At 35.5% G+C, this 14,093-nt stretch overlaps 1 pseudogene; it reads right to left on the minus strand.

Annotated features, from left to right (window-relative positions):
• Nucleotides 1-1,801: 1,801 nt before the first annotated feature.
• On the minus strand, nt 1,802-2,468 carry LOC131064769 (caffeic acid 3-O-methyltransferase-like; annotated as a pseudogene).
• Nucleotides 2,469-14,093: the final 11,625 nt, after the last annotated feature.

Genomic DNA, 14,093 nt, shown 5'->3' on the forward strand with positions numbered 1-14,093 from the left:
GATAGACTAAATGCGATTTAATATGAGGTAATCACTATGACAACGACCATAAAATAATGATCATCATTTCAGTCGTGCAAAATCCACTCCAACCAGCAGAACAATACCAAATTCAATGTGGGCAGATCTAATTTAAGTGTTCAAGTGTCATCAAGACACGAAAATTGACTCGCTTAATTAATTGTCTCATTCCACAAACGGAATGGTTATTGTAATGGTTCCTACTTAACGGATAAATTTTTCATTATGCTCGCTCTGTTGAATATTTGGTAACGTCAATTAATGTATGCCATTTTTTATTATTAAGACTTGAAAACCTACAAAATTTATGAGCCATGCCGTGGACATGGGTGCAAAATTGCTTTAAATTTCCATATCTGATACAATTTTACCTCACATTTGATACAGAGTTGATTTTATTACTTCAAACTGTACCTCGGATGAATTGGGTTAGTAGCAAAGGGTACAAATATAACATTATATTTTTCAAATTATGATGTTAAGTTTATGTTTATTATGTCAGAATATTTCATAGAGTTGTGAGGTTAAAGAACAGTTTTTTTTAATGTGTGAGATAATCTGAGTTATGTAAGATAAATTTCTTTTCTCTTGCATCATATAAGGAGACTCCTAGCTTGCATCAATGCTTCTCTTAGGATGTGTTGTGTGAGGAAAATTTCACTTCTCTTGCATAATTGATGTTTTATCAAGAAGGCTACATATGTAAGATTGTTCTAATTAAATTTGCAGGTTTTTTTTCAGCATTGGAGTTTCTGGGTATATCAATATTATCTGTGTTATTTTCGTTTGGGTGATTGGTATCATGTGAATTTTCTTCGGTTATTCATTATTGTTAATTAACACTGTGTATTAATTGTTACAAATCAGATAGACAATTAATCTATTGCTGGTTATAGAAATTAACTAAAATGATCTCATCTTGCCAAATGTTAGATAACTCATCCAATTGTAGCAAAGATTTAATGATTACTTTCACCAAAAAGGAAAAAATAGCTAGTTGTTAAATCACATATTTCTAACATGATTAAATTGAAGAACTGTGACCATTTAGTAAGTTTTTACAAGTTAGAACCTCTTCCAGAAAGACAACCAAACATAGCACATACTTCTGGCTTCTGTTGCTCAGTGTTTTCCAATAATATTGGATAATCACATATGATCTTACATTTGATTTTTGTTATTTTCTTTTTTTAAAATTTTCGATCAAACTCAATGATTCATTATCACAAATTAAAAAACAAGAAAACAGAATAGCTGGGATAGCTAAGATCCCATTTTTTGACACAAGAAAAAGTTCAATAAACATAATAAGAAAACCGAATAGTTGGCAAAAACCTTATGAACTATTTAAACAAGTAGATTGCCTATCTAATAAAAAGGTATCTCATACCTTCATAAAAATGGCTCGGCCAGATGATACGCTGTTGAACATATCTCCCCCAACATGTGTCACTCCTGAAAGAAAAAACAAATCATCACAAATAGTATTTTAATCAAATATTTTAGTATTAAAGGGAAGTCATGTCCTCTAGGATGTACCAATGCAATAAATTACTCTTACACAACATAACTTATACATTCTAGAAGCTTAATTACTGTTTTCGCATAAAAGCTATCTTATCTTATTACACCATTACTCTATGCTAGCTCATACTAGGCAATACAGGTGTCCCTAGATCTCTGGAAACCATGGGTTTCAGGGGCCTGAATTCAGTGATCAGCTAAAAATGCATAGGATAACACACACCTTGAAACTGAGGAGCATCTGCCACAACATGAGGCTGATCAAAATTCAGTCCCTCTATATGGGGTACTTGGAAACTATAAGATTAAGTGTATGCCCTACTCCACCAGCTCCTCCAGATGCTTAAAACTCTCATAGCTCTCAAGAATCCTCCCAGTATTAAGTATAGAGTGCTCAGCCATAGCCCTATTAAAAAGCTTATTGAATCTCTGGTCTTTGGCAGGGCGCTCAAATGCATGCACCCCATTTGCCTTAGTGAATGGCTGGCTCCCATCAAGAATACCATCCTTAAGATAATGCCAGGCGTCTGTAAACACGTTTTCCTGGTCCATCACGACCAGTGGTACCAAGGACAGGCCATTATTGTTCTGCACAAGGTATTTGCAGAGAGGAGTCAGACCATGGAGCCTATCAGGCTTTCCAATCTTGTCTGTGATTATAGAACAGCTGAGGAGGGAATGACTTGCTAGAACTCTCAGAATCCTATCTAGAGTAATTGCTGCATCTGGGTTTGTTACATTTGGAATTTGGGACACAATAAGGGTAGGGGAAACTTGAGGCCATCATCTGCATTGGCTATGATCTGCAGCACATCAAGCTCTACTGCAGCCTTGAGGGCCATAGAGAGGCAGGTGAAGGTGCTTAGCTCCATAGCCACAAGCCATTCTTGTTCGTTGATAATGGTGGCACTAGCAGAACCCATTTTTGCAATTATTTTTTAGATTCCGAGGCACAATAACAGAACTTCTCATATGATACGTATATAGGATAGATTTGCTGAGTTGAACATCATCTTGATGTCATCAACATGGACTTTGTGTTTGAAGAAACTAATTTATACCACGTTTCCTCTACAACGTGTCCTCTACATAGACTTTCTTTGAAATAGAACTGCTAGTCCATCCTGTCCGTTGAAGATCATTGCTCACGTTACCTAAAAACTTATTATTCTGTCCTCGACGTCTTAAACTTGTTGTCCACATCATCTGTACTCTGTTAGATTATAGTATCCTATTTATATTTGGTCTCTTAAATCTCTGTTTGTTATAGGATACATATGGTGAGCTCGGTTCCACCTAAATGTCATCAAGATGGACTTTAAACTCAGCATCATCTAAATACATTGAATATGTGCTTTGAATTCAGCACCATGTACCCTCCAACATGGACTTTGAATTGAAGAACATCAAACTTTTGGCGCGCTCTTAATTTAGCCAATCTAACGATTCCAATCACTCAGAGGGTCTACGTCACGAGGAAAATTGTTAGTTCAGCCAATCTCAGTACTCCAATACCTCAATACGGTTTACTGTGCGACAAAAGCAGGGGTATCTATGAGGGATTAAGCAAGCTTCACGCTTGTAAATTTTGACGTTGGTACATTTACTATGGTAAGATACAAAATGCTATCATAGGGACCAAAATGATGGATAGATAACGAACCTAGGTCAACTCTTCAATTTGTGAATTTAAATCAAAATGATGGATAGATAAGCTAAGTACGGTTTAAACCCTGGGATTGAATACAAATGGAATCAAACCATGTATATGCTATTGTCAAATTTAATGTAAATTATATTGTTTAGTACATTACCCATTATATTAGGGACATAGATGTCACGACTTAGTCTAGAACAAATAGTGGAAGTGCTTGGTATGTAATTTGTCATTAAAATTATTAGTGTCTCAAGTACTTTAGTTTATGTTAAAAATTGCGTATCTTGTACATTTTTTTCATTTTAGACTCATTTTGATTAGATTATTCTTAATTCAACAAGTAATGTTTAATATGACGTGTTTCATGTGTAAGGAAAATAATATGATCCTTGTTTCTTTATTACAAAAATTATTTCAAATTTGGATCAGTTATTTTCCCTCCAAGTGCTCATTATGAGCTAACTTAAAGAATAAACTACTTGAATTACATGATAAGGTATTAGATTTAAGGATAAAGCCTAATTTATTCAAGACATCTAGTGAACACATAAAATAACCACTTTCTAGCTAATATCATAGAACCTCCAAAAATCACATATTATCATTTATGATTTTTATTATCCTCAACCTTGTTTAAAGTTATTTACCTTGCTTCCCAGTCAATTTTTGACTCAAAGAAGGTAATTATCTTTATAGTGTTTAAAATCCCAAGCACATGAAATTCTTTTTTGTGCAAAGATTGTATGGATAGCATGAATGTGAGATTAAAAAAATTAGACTTGTAGAATATAGCAAATATTAGATCTATGGGTATGGTTTAGATTGAAATTCATAATATTAATTTCACAGCTAGAGAAAAAGAAAATTATTTCTATTTCTAATGTGGTCATTACTCAAGCTCTAATTTTATGGCCCTAGATGAATCAATTTAAGAAACTTGATAAAATTATCTTCTATATTGAGCTTTGTTGATTTGAACAAAGTGTTTTACCTAGTTGGTTCATCACCTCTAGTTCATATTCATGTTAGTAAATTATGTTTACTTACAATACACATTGGCGACTTATCACTTTATATCTTAGTTCATAAGATTAAGACATGTGTCGCAATATTATGTAAGCTTGTATCTCATCTTGGTCTATATAACCAAGGGATCTTCACATTATATTGTTATTTTATTATCATTTTATATTTTTTTAATATGATAGATTTGCACCATTATCTCATATTTAATCTCTCTTATGTTTCATCCAAGCTCCTAAATCTTGGATGACTACATATGCAACCAATTTTTGCATGGTATGCAACATTCTATACCAACTTTGATATTGTATTAGAGCTTGTGGGATTGCTTCATGTTAATATTTTTTGAGAATCTATGTTACATATCTCGTTGAATCTTGAAAAGTTGATTATTCTCTTCTCTTCCATCATATGATGACCTAGAGAATAAGAAAGACTTAATAAAACTATCAAATTCTTTGGGTGTTATCGAATATGGGCAAAATTTCCCTTCTCGTGTTCGCCTACTTCAAAATTTCACAAATGTTTCATGAGATGGGTATAAAAGAAAGCATTTTCCCCTCATTTGAAACAAGTTCATCATTCTCTCCACATGGTTCAAGTTTGAATTCAATACCTATCAAGTAAATTCAAATAAGAAAATAATCAAGCATTATCAAGGTAGTGAAGGAGAGGTTAAGTATTTAGATTTTAAGCCTTTAAGATGGCATCCATAATCAAAATATTAGGAACAAATTCCTACATTCCTACATGATAACATCAACCTTCGCATGAAGACCTAAAAGAAAGACTCATCAATGTGTTAGATTTCAATTTCATTATTACAATCCCAATCCTAGCCTTTGCCCCTTTAAAGGAATGCTTTCAATGCAATTTCCATTTCAAGTTCAACTTCATTTCAAGAGTTAATTCCCAACCTAGGGTTTGAACTAGACAAACCCCTACCAACAACACATTTTCTCTTCTTCTATGTGTAGTTGGCAGGTTCAAAAGAAACATTTTTAGATTTAGGTAGAGTAGATAGAGACAAGGTTTCCTTACATAGTTATATTTGGCAGTTTCAAGCCCTGATTCTAGTCATAGGTTCCTCTTAGCTTCCTAATTCTAGATCTATACTTATGTCTATATATCAAATCTAAAACTATTGATGCATGTTGATTTCTATAAATTTTACACTTTTAGCCTTGGATCTTCCATTCAATTTTGTTGGTGTAATTAATTTATTTTATTTAACTCCTAGGATATTATTACACTTTACTTAAGTTTACTTAGGAATTTTCATAGGAGTAGTTGGAACATTTCCACTTTAGGTGGACTTATCCTTTCCTAAAATGCATAGTTATTTGTGTCAGGTGGTTGAGTTCTAACTAACGAGTAAAAGTGCAATGTTGTGTAACCCTTTTATAAAGGAAGTGGCCAACACAACTAAAAATGTTTAACTTCAACTACATAAAAGTGACATTTCCAAGTTGAATTTTGAAATGATGTAAATAGATCAAATGTAGAAATATTAATGAAATTTATGGTTGTTATTTTTTTTTTAAAATTATATATTCAAAGACAAATTTTTTATTGCTAAAAAATGTTGAAAATCAAGAAAGTGGGTGTCACCAAACAAAATGAAAATGATTTTTTTTTTTTTTTTGAATTTTTCCTAATAGAGGACAAGTATATGAAGTGCTAAAAAAAATTTAAAATTTTGATGTATATAACCAACACGAGTAGCAGAGTTGGCTTGGACCGTGGGTTTTCTCCCCATTGGTCTCGGGTTCAATTCCAAGTCTCGGGTTTTCCCAATGCGCGTGGCTTGTGGGTGGTTGCATGCATCCCTCTAGATTAAAAAAAAATAAAAATTGATGTATATTTTTCTCGTAAAAATATTAAGTCTAACATAGCTGAATTTGGTAGTTTTCATTCAATGTCACCTTTTGTCTCCTAAATTTATCATTATCAAAAACAAAAAATACCCCTTTGGAGAAAATTCTCTCATTTAATGAAAAAAAAAATTAAAATATTTTTTAATTTCCTTTAATATTTTTTTTAAAATTTCAAATCAGCTTCTTGTTTAACTTAAAAAACCTACTTGCAATGTTTAAAAAATAAAAAATATTAAAAAACATTATATGTCCAGATTCTTGACTTCGAGCTCTACAAAAGGGTATGTTTTTTATTTTTGTAAAAATATATTTGGCGTGAAGAAAAATTGAGCAAAGTGAAAAGTTTTTAAAATATAGACAAAATATGTGATTTGGCCACCACATCACCTGCCACATAGGTGAGCTTATCTGAACTATTTCAAAATTGAGTAGCTCGGCCAAACTGAGTTGGGTTGAACTATTTCAAGTATGTTGTGGTCCTCAGTCGACCAAGTGACAAACTGTCATTTTTTTTTTGTCTTTTTCACAAAATCAACTAGAGTTAATTTGAAGGTCATCTTGAACATATTTTTGTGGACAACTTTTGAAAGGTATTATTTTATCCACTTTTTAATTTTTTTTGTTAATTTTAATTTATTAGTATAGATAATGATTTAATATTTAAATTGTGTGCATAATTTGATGTATTTTATTTTAAATAATGTCAAAACATTAGAAAATTTGTTTAGATGTCTATTTGTCTTTTATTTTCGCGTTTAATTAGGTGCACATCTTTTTTGCATTTTGAGGTTAATTAACTTTCTTGAAGTGTCTTATGCCTTTGGTATGCTTTATGTTTGGATAGAACCCTAAAGGTGATGAAAAAAGTACCTTCTCCTCTCATCTTCCATTGCACGTTGGGTGTAGAGAAATTGTTATTATCTTCTTTTTAGGTAGAAGGGTCTGGCTTCTGAGAAGCCCATAAGGCCAAGTGAGAGGGAACAACCCAAGCGATACTTCTTCAACCCGCTATATAAATTAATATGTTAGACGAAAGTCGCGACGACTTGGTGAATTTGGCCTATCTGACAGGTTTCCTCAGTATCCACACTTGTGTGAGATGCGTAAAAATCCTCTTATGAGGAATGGGACAAATTCTTAAGTTGATCACCACCACCTTGATAGGCACCAAGAACCACTAAAGTTCCCCAACTAAACACCTTAAAGTAGTGGCCTGCCCTTATTTTTGTCTGAAGATCGTGATAATTTCAGTGCAAGAGGATACCGAGTCCCCCCCCCCAAGATACTCACCATATGACTCCCTTGAGATGAGATAGGAATCCCCGTCTTAGCATAAGCTACTTTTATCTTTTCATGGAGAGGGTGATTGGGTCATTCTTCCAATCCTAGAGGCCCCTACTTGTCCTCTCTCGAAAAGACAAAAAAATGTACATACCCATCTAGGTATGATGACACTTGAGTCAAAGGAGATTCCAAGATGTGGGTTGTTATTATCGCCTTGAGGCCATGACCTTAGGATAAGAAGTGATTGAAGTATTTTTTATTGTGTTGAGACCAGTGGAAATTGGGTTGAATCTAGCCTATGGACATACACATTAACATTAATTTTAGGACTATCACTAGTTGTAACAACCATTGTGTCTTCTTATTTATGGTTTTTGATCCAATTGGCTACAAAAAATTGTGTATATATGTACGTATGTGTACATGTATGTTCATGGGTGTCGATGTACATGTGTGTACATACATGTATGTATCTATGTGTGTGCATGTATCTATGTGTGTGTTTATGTATGTATCTATGTGTGAGCATTTATGTATGTGTGAGTATGTATGTATGTATGTATGTATGTATGTATGTTTGTATGTATGTATTTATGTGTGTGTGTGTATGTGTGTATATGCATGTATGTATATATGTATGTACATGTATATGTACATGTGTGTACATATATGTATGTATCTATGTTGTACATGCATGTATGTATCTATGTGTGTGCATGTATGTATGCACATGTATGTATGTATGTATGTATGTATGTATGTATGTATGTATGCGAATATGTATGTGTGTGTGTATGTGTGTGTATGTGTTTATGTGTGTATGTATGTATATGTATGTATGTATGTATGTACATGTGTGTGTTGTGGATGTGTTCATTTATATGTGTGTATGTGTGTGTATGTGCGTACATGTCTGTGTGTATGTGTGTGTGTATGTATGTATGTATGTACATCTGTATATATATGTACATCTATATGTATATCGAACCCTAGTTGTTCTCCCCTCTTCCAACTCCGAGGAGAGAGAAGGGAGGTTCGCTAGGATTCGATGGTTTTCACTTAGGGGAGAGACTTTACGTTCAAAAGAGGGGTTGAAACTCATAAGATCCAATCCCACATAATGCAAGATTGGATGCTAGATGAATTTCAAGGGTTATGACAGCAAGGCTACCCTCTTTTGTAAAGAATATTGATAAAGGAATTGAGCTAGGAATGCATAGAAAGTGACAAAGATTCGCTTATAAACTGAGATAGGAATATAGTATGAAGCTGTGGACCTGGAATTAGCAGTAAAATGTTGATATGGCGCTGTCCTACAAATTTGAGCAAAAGTTGTCGGGACGATGGCGCCTGGCGCCACGGTCCTCCAAAAAATCCGTGAAACGAAGGGGGATCTGTTCGTCTCTGCACAAGGATTCCAGATCTTCAATTTCAGCCGCATACCTGCAACCTACACACAGAAAAGCGAAGACGATTGGGGAGTTAGGGATTAGGGGTTTGCCTTTAGGTCAAACCCCGGTTTTGGAATTAACCAAGAAATGAGCAAGTGTTGTAAATGTAAATGACTGTAAAACAAGTACTAATACCTTGTTCTAAGGATGTTTGTATCCTTATGTGCGAAGGTTTAGATGTTGTATGTTGTATGTTGTAGTAGTATGTGATCTCCTCTTCAATGGTTGAATCCTTGTCTTGAATGCAACACTTAGCCTTGAATGGAGAAATGATCAATTGCTTGAAGGAATGCTTGAATGCTTGAATGCTTGAGTATAATTTCCACGCCTTTTCCATCATGTCGAATGAAAGAGGAAAATGTAGTTTATATACTTGTCAATTAGGGCTGATAGACTGATTTTCCTGACCTTAGGCCGACCAGGAAAGTTTAATTTCCAATTTGCAAACAAAAAGACCCGAGACCCCTTAGGAGACCGGGCCCAAAATAGGACCCAGGGACTAGGGCACTGGGCGCCATGGTCCTGGGGGACCAGGGCGCTAGGCGCCCTAGTTCTGAGGGACCAGGGCACTGGGCGCTCTGGTCCCACCTCCCGGGACAGCAAGGTGCAAGGAGGTTCAGGCCAGGGTGCTTGAAAAATGCAGTTTTTAGTGTCGTGGACAAGTTTCGGGGTCTCCATTCAGGTTACGTGTTGCTTCGCCATCGTGAAGACCGAAATGCAGTCGAAATTGCAAGTGTCGCAATTTTACGACGCTACATTTAGCCCCCACTTTAGTGGGAGTATGTATGCTCATACTTCCGATAAAGTACAAGGAAACAACATTGAAAGACTTTCACCACGTCAAGGAGGCAAGACACACCAAGCCCCTAGTGGACTAAGGATCTTACAGCTTCGATTGACAAAGTAAAAGGGAAGATCACGAGGGAGAACCATGACTGTCAGTAGTAAGGTTCCCTCACTATGAGTCATGCAAGAAAGATATCAAAAATTCTCAAGGCAAGGTTAAATTTGCCAAGAAATTCTCAAGTATCTTGAAAAGATATGAACGGGATGTATGCCCCCCTACGTTAAAGCAATCGTACATGCCTCACCGGGGGTGATTGCTTTAAGGTAGTGATACATATAAGAATGAGAAAGGAAAGGAGCATGTTATCGCAAGGATTTAGCCCCCAAGTGTGAGATAAGCCCAAGGATAATAGACACAAAACACAAAGCACGAGGTGACTTCGCTTTCCTTGGGGTCAGTATGCTGTATGATAAGTCATGTATATCATATGTATGTATGCATAATTGTTCTTCATTCCCCAATCAAGGAAGGTCACCTAGAAGAAGGGAACACATGTGTCTTTTGAGTCAACATGAGAGAGATCGAGAGATCTCAATGCTTTGCATTGTCCTCAAGTAGACAACACTAAGGACAACAAATAGAAGAATGAGAATAACATATAGAAGAAGTAACAAAAGAGAAGGGGAGAGAATCTGCTATGCTAATGTAACTAGTCTAGCACGTCATCTACCCCCCGATCTTGCTGATCAATGTTTTGGGAAGGCAGGGAACACGCTAGAGGAGGAACATCCAACACAGCAGATGGAGCTATCACAAGATCCAAACAAGGGCTATGTTCATGTTCCGAGCCACGTTGTTCTTGTCTAGGAGCTAGGATAAGTGCTTTAGAAAATTCATTAGATAAATGGTTATCAATATCAACAAGTTCATATTCACTATCAGAAGCAAAAGGAGTAACATTTTCATCATGAATAAGATTTTCATCTATAGCATCATCAAGATTTATAAAAATAGGATCTTTAACTCGCACAGGATCAAGACCATCATGCATCTTATGTTTAGGAGATTTAGGCTCAATGTCCGACTGAGGAGAAAATGGAATAATGCTTGTTGAAGGTGTTTTTGGAGATTACAAAGTTTGAGAAGCGGTTGCTTGAGCCCTAAGACGACGCTTTCGTCGGTGTTCACGTGCAGAACGATTTCGTCTAGTCTTAGTAGGAAGTGAAGAAGATTGAGGAGGAGGAATGTTTTCATCCCTATCACTTGGGTGTTTAGGTTGTGGTCTCTTAGGTTGAATAATAGGAGAAGAAGAAGGTCTCTTCTCTCTATAAAAGGAAGGAGGAGGAACTGCTCCATATAAAGGAGGAATTTTTAGTTTAGGAAGGAGACCAAGTCCATCATGACGAGGAGGGATAGGTCTACTTTTAGGAAGTTTATTAGATATAGACATAGTCACATCCATAGGGATGGGTTGGGAATCTTCTTGAGAAAAGACATTAGTTTTATCTTTCAAAGGAAGAACTTCCTTCTCAAGAATGATAGGAATGTCAAGTTTAGGTGTTCTAGGTTCACTTAAAGATAGGATCATATCTGTTTTCCATTTTTGATAAGATTTGAAAAGATGATCACTTCACGGAGGAAGAGATTGGAATTGTTTAGGCCAAAAGTAATCAAGAGGAACGCTAGAATTTCTTTTAGCTGGTTTAAAGAGACTATGATTGACAGTAACAACTTCACCATTATGGGGAAATTTCAAACACTTATGAATAGGAGAAGCAATAGCCTTCATGGAAGATAGCCAAGGATAGCCAAGCTTCACACGAAATTGTGCGGAAGATGGAATAATAGAAAAGTTCACATCAAGGGATTTGTTATGGACCTCAATAGGCAATGTAATAGAACCAATCGCAGGAGAAGAAAATGCATCAAATAGTTTCACAATCACATCTGTTTTGTCATATATCACTTGATTCAATTGCAAAGTAAAAAGAAATTCTTCAGTAATAACATTAACCATGCACGAAGGATCAATAAGCACTCCACGGCAAGGTGTATTCTTGACTTTTGCAATTATGTATAAAGGACCATCAGGTACCCTAATGGTTTCACTAGAATCAAATGTGATGGAAGGTTCTTTAGGGTTTTCTTGCTGCTCTACAAAGTTAATCACATTCGGAGCCATAGACACAAGACCATCAGATGAGAGAGAGGAATCATTAGCCTCAATCGCATTAGAGGTATGAGAAGGTAATGGATCAGTGAAAATCTAAAGATTTTGGTTAGGAGGAGCTACAAATGTATTGCCTTTATCATTCACTCCAGAAATAGAAATAGTATTATTATCAATCAAATCTTGAATTTTACCCTTTAAAGAAAAACATTTTTCAGTATCATGCCCAGGCTGACGATGAAATTGACAAAAGGCTTTGTTATCAAAATAAGGTGAAGTAATCTTTGCAGGATCAATTTGCCTTATAGGAGGAAGAGTAAGCACATTTTGTTCCAATAACTTATTCATAATACTATGCAATGATTCATTCAAAGGAGTATACTTTCTTTCTTTCTTGAAAAATTTAGAAATAGGAGGCACACCTGATGCTGCATTCACATTGTTGTTGATGATGTTTTCATTGAATTTGATGGAATCTCTGTTCGGTTTAAACTTCCCAAATGGTTGTTGACTGCTATCACCCTTATCACTCGGAGCCATAGGATGTGATTGTTCCATTTGACTCACAGTGAGTTGATAATTGTGAAGAGTTGCACACAACTGTTGGAAAGAAGTAAACTCAGAAAACAGAAGTTTGTCTCGAATATATTTTTGTAAATTAGAAATAAAGATTCTTTGAATATCATTGTCAGGCACTGAAAAAGAAATTTGAGCATACAAATGTTTATATCTGCCAATGAAATCAGTCACTTTCTCTTTAACACCTTGTTTACAATGCATTAAATCAATCAAAGTAACTTTAGGACTTATATTGTTTTGAAATTGTTGAATGAAAGCATTTGCAAGTTGTTCGAAAGAAGTAACAGAATAGGAAGGCAACGAGCAATACCATTGTAGGGCTTTGTCTCTTAATGTTCTAGTAAACAGTTTTGCAAGCAACCTTGGGTCATAAGCAAAATCAATACAAATTGTTTGAAAAGTCTTAACATGTGTTAGAGGATCACCCTTACCATTATAAAGCTCCAAATGCGGAATTTCAACATGTTTAGGAGGAATAGCTCGAACAATGTCAAGAGAAAGTGGGCTCGCAACATCAAATGTGGGCACACTAAACTTAGATTGGTTCATAGAGGCAATTTGTTGCTGTAAAGAAGAGACAGTTTGTACAAGATTGTTAATGGTCGCTTCAGTCGAAGAATTCATATTAGATGTGTTAGATTGAGATGGAGGTGTTATGTTATTGAAAGAAGGTAAAGAGTAAGGTGGTGGGACTCTATGATAATTAGTCATAGGAGATGATTGGACAGGAGGAACACTACAAGGAGGAATGGAATGGTTAAATGAATTTCCCCCTTGCGTCATGTTCATTTGTGAAGATGTAATAGGAACACTCATTGAAGGAATGAATGAAGAAGTCGGATTGAATGAAGGAAGAGGGTTAATTGAAGAAGAGGGAGGATTGCCCCCATGACTCGTGATCATAGGAGGAATGTCTTGTGTAGAAGTAGCCATTATATTTGATGTAAAGGTAGGTATGCTAGCAATAGAAGTCATCAAAGGAATAGAATGATTGACTTGAGTAGGAGGTTGTGTATAACCTAAAGATTCGGCACAACTCTTCATAGGAATCACATTTGAATCCACAATGTGTACAATACCACGCAAAATATCAATTCCATTCTTATAACTTTGAAGCATACGTTTTAGACCCTCAATTAAAGGAAGAGCTTGACTATCGGGGTACTCATGAGACATCCATTGGTGAAAATTGTCAAATTGGTTATCCAATTTCAAAATTTGTTCTTCAGAAACCTCATGGAGAGCTTCTTCATCATTAGGAGGATTAGAGGAATTACCCATGTCCTCGTTAAAAAGGCTATTCAAATTAGGTTCCATCTCCTCGGTAATTAAACCTCGAAAAGACTTAATTCTACGGCTTCGTCTAACGGGAATAGTGTAAGTAGGGCTTATTGTTGTAAAACTCATGCACTAGAGAAGGAGAGAAAATTTTGATTTTAGAGGTAGCAATTTTCAGTAAAATCAGCCAATCTTCTAGATTTAAGCTGTTAAATGCAATCACGACAGTCTCCCGAAATTTCAGAAAAAATGTCTGGGACCGTGGCGCTCGGAGTGCAACACGGTCCTTGCAACTTTTTTCGAAATTTGCAGGGATGAAAGGTATGATGATTTTAGAGCTAATCTGAAAAAATTGAGTGATTTTACGATCTGTAGATAGGCCAAATTAAAGTTGCAATCTCAAAATTGAACCCTACAAAGATTGTCGAAAAATGCAAAAATT

Source organism: Cryptomeria japonica, chromosome 11 (genome assembly GCF_030272615.1).
Source record: "Cryptomeria japonica chromosome 11, Sugi_1.0, whole genome shotgun sequence".
Taxonomy (NCBI): domain Eukaryota; kingdom Viridiplantae; phylum Streptophyta; class Pinopsida; order Cupressales; family Cupressaceae; genus Cryptomeria; species Cryptomeria japonica.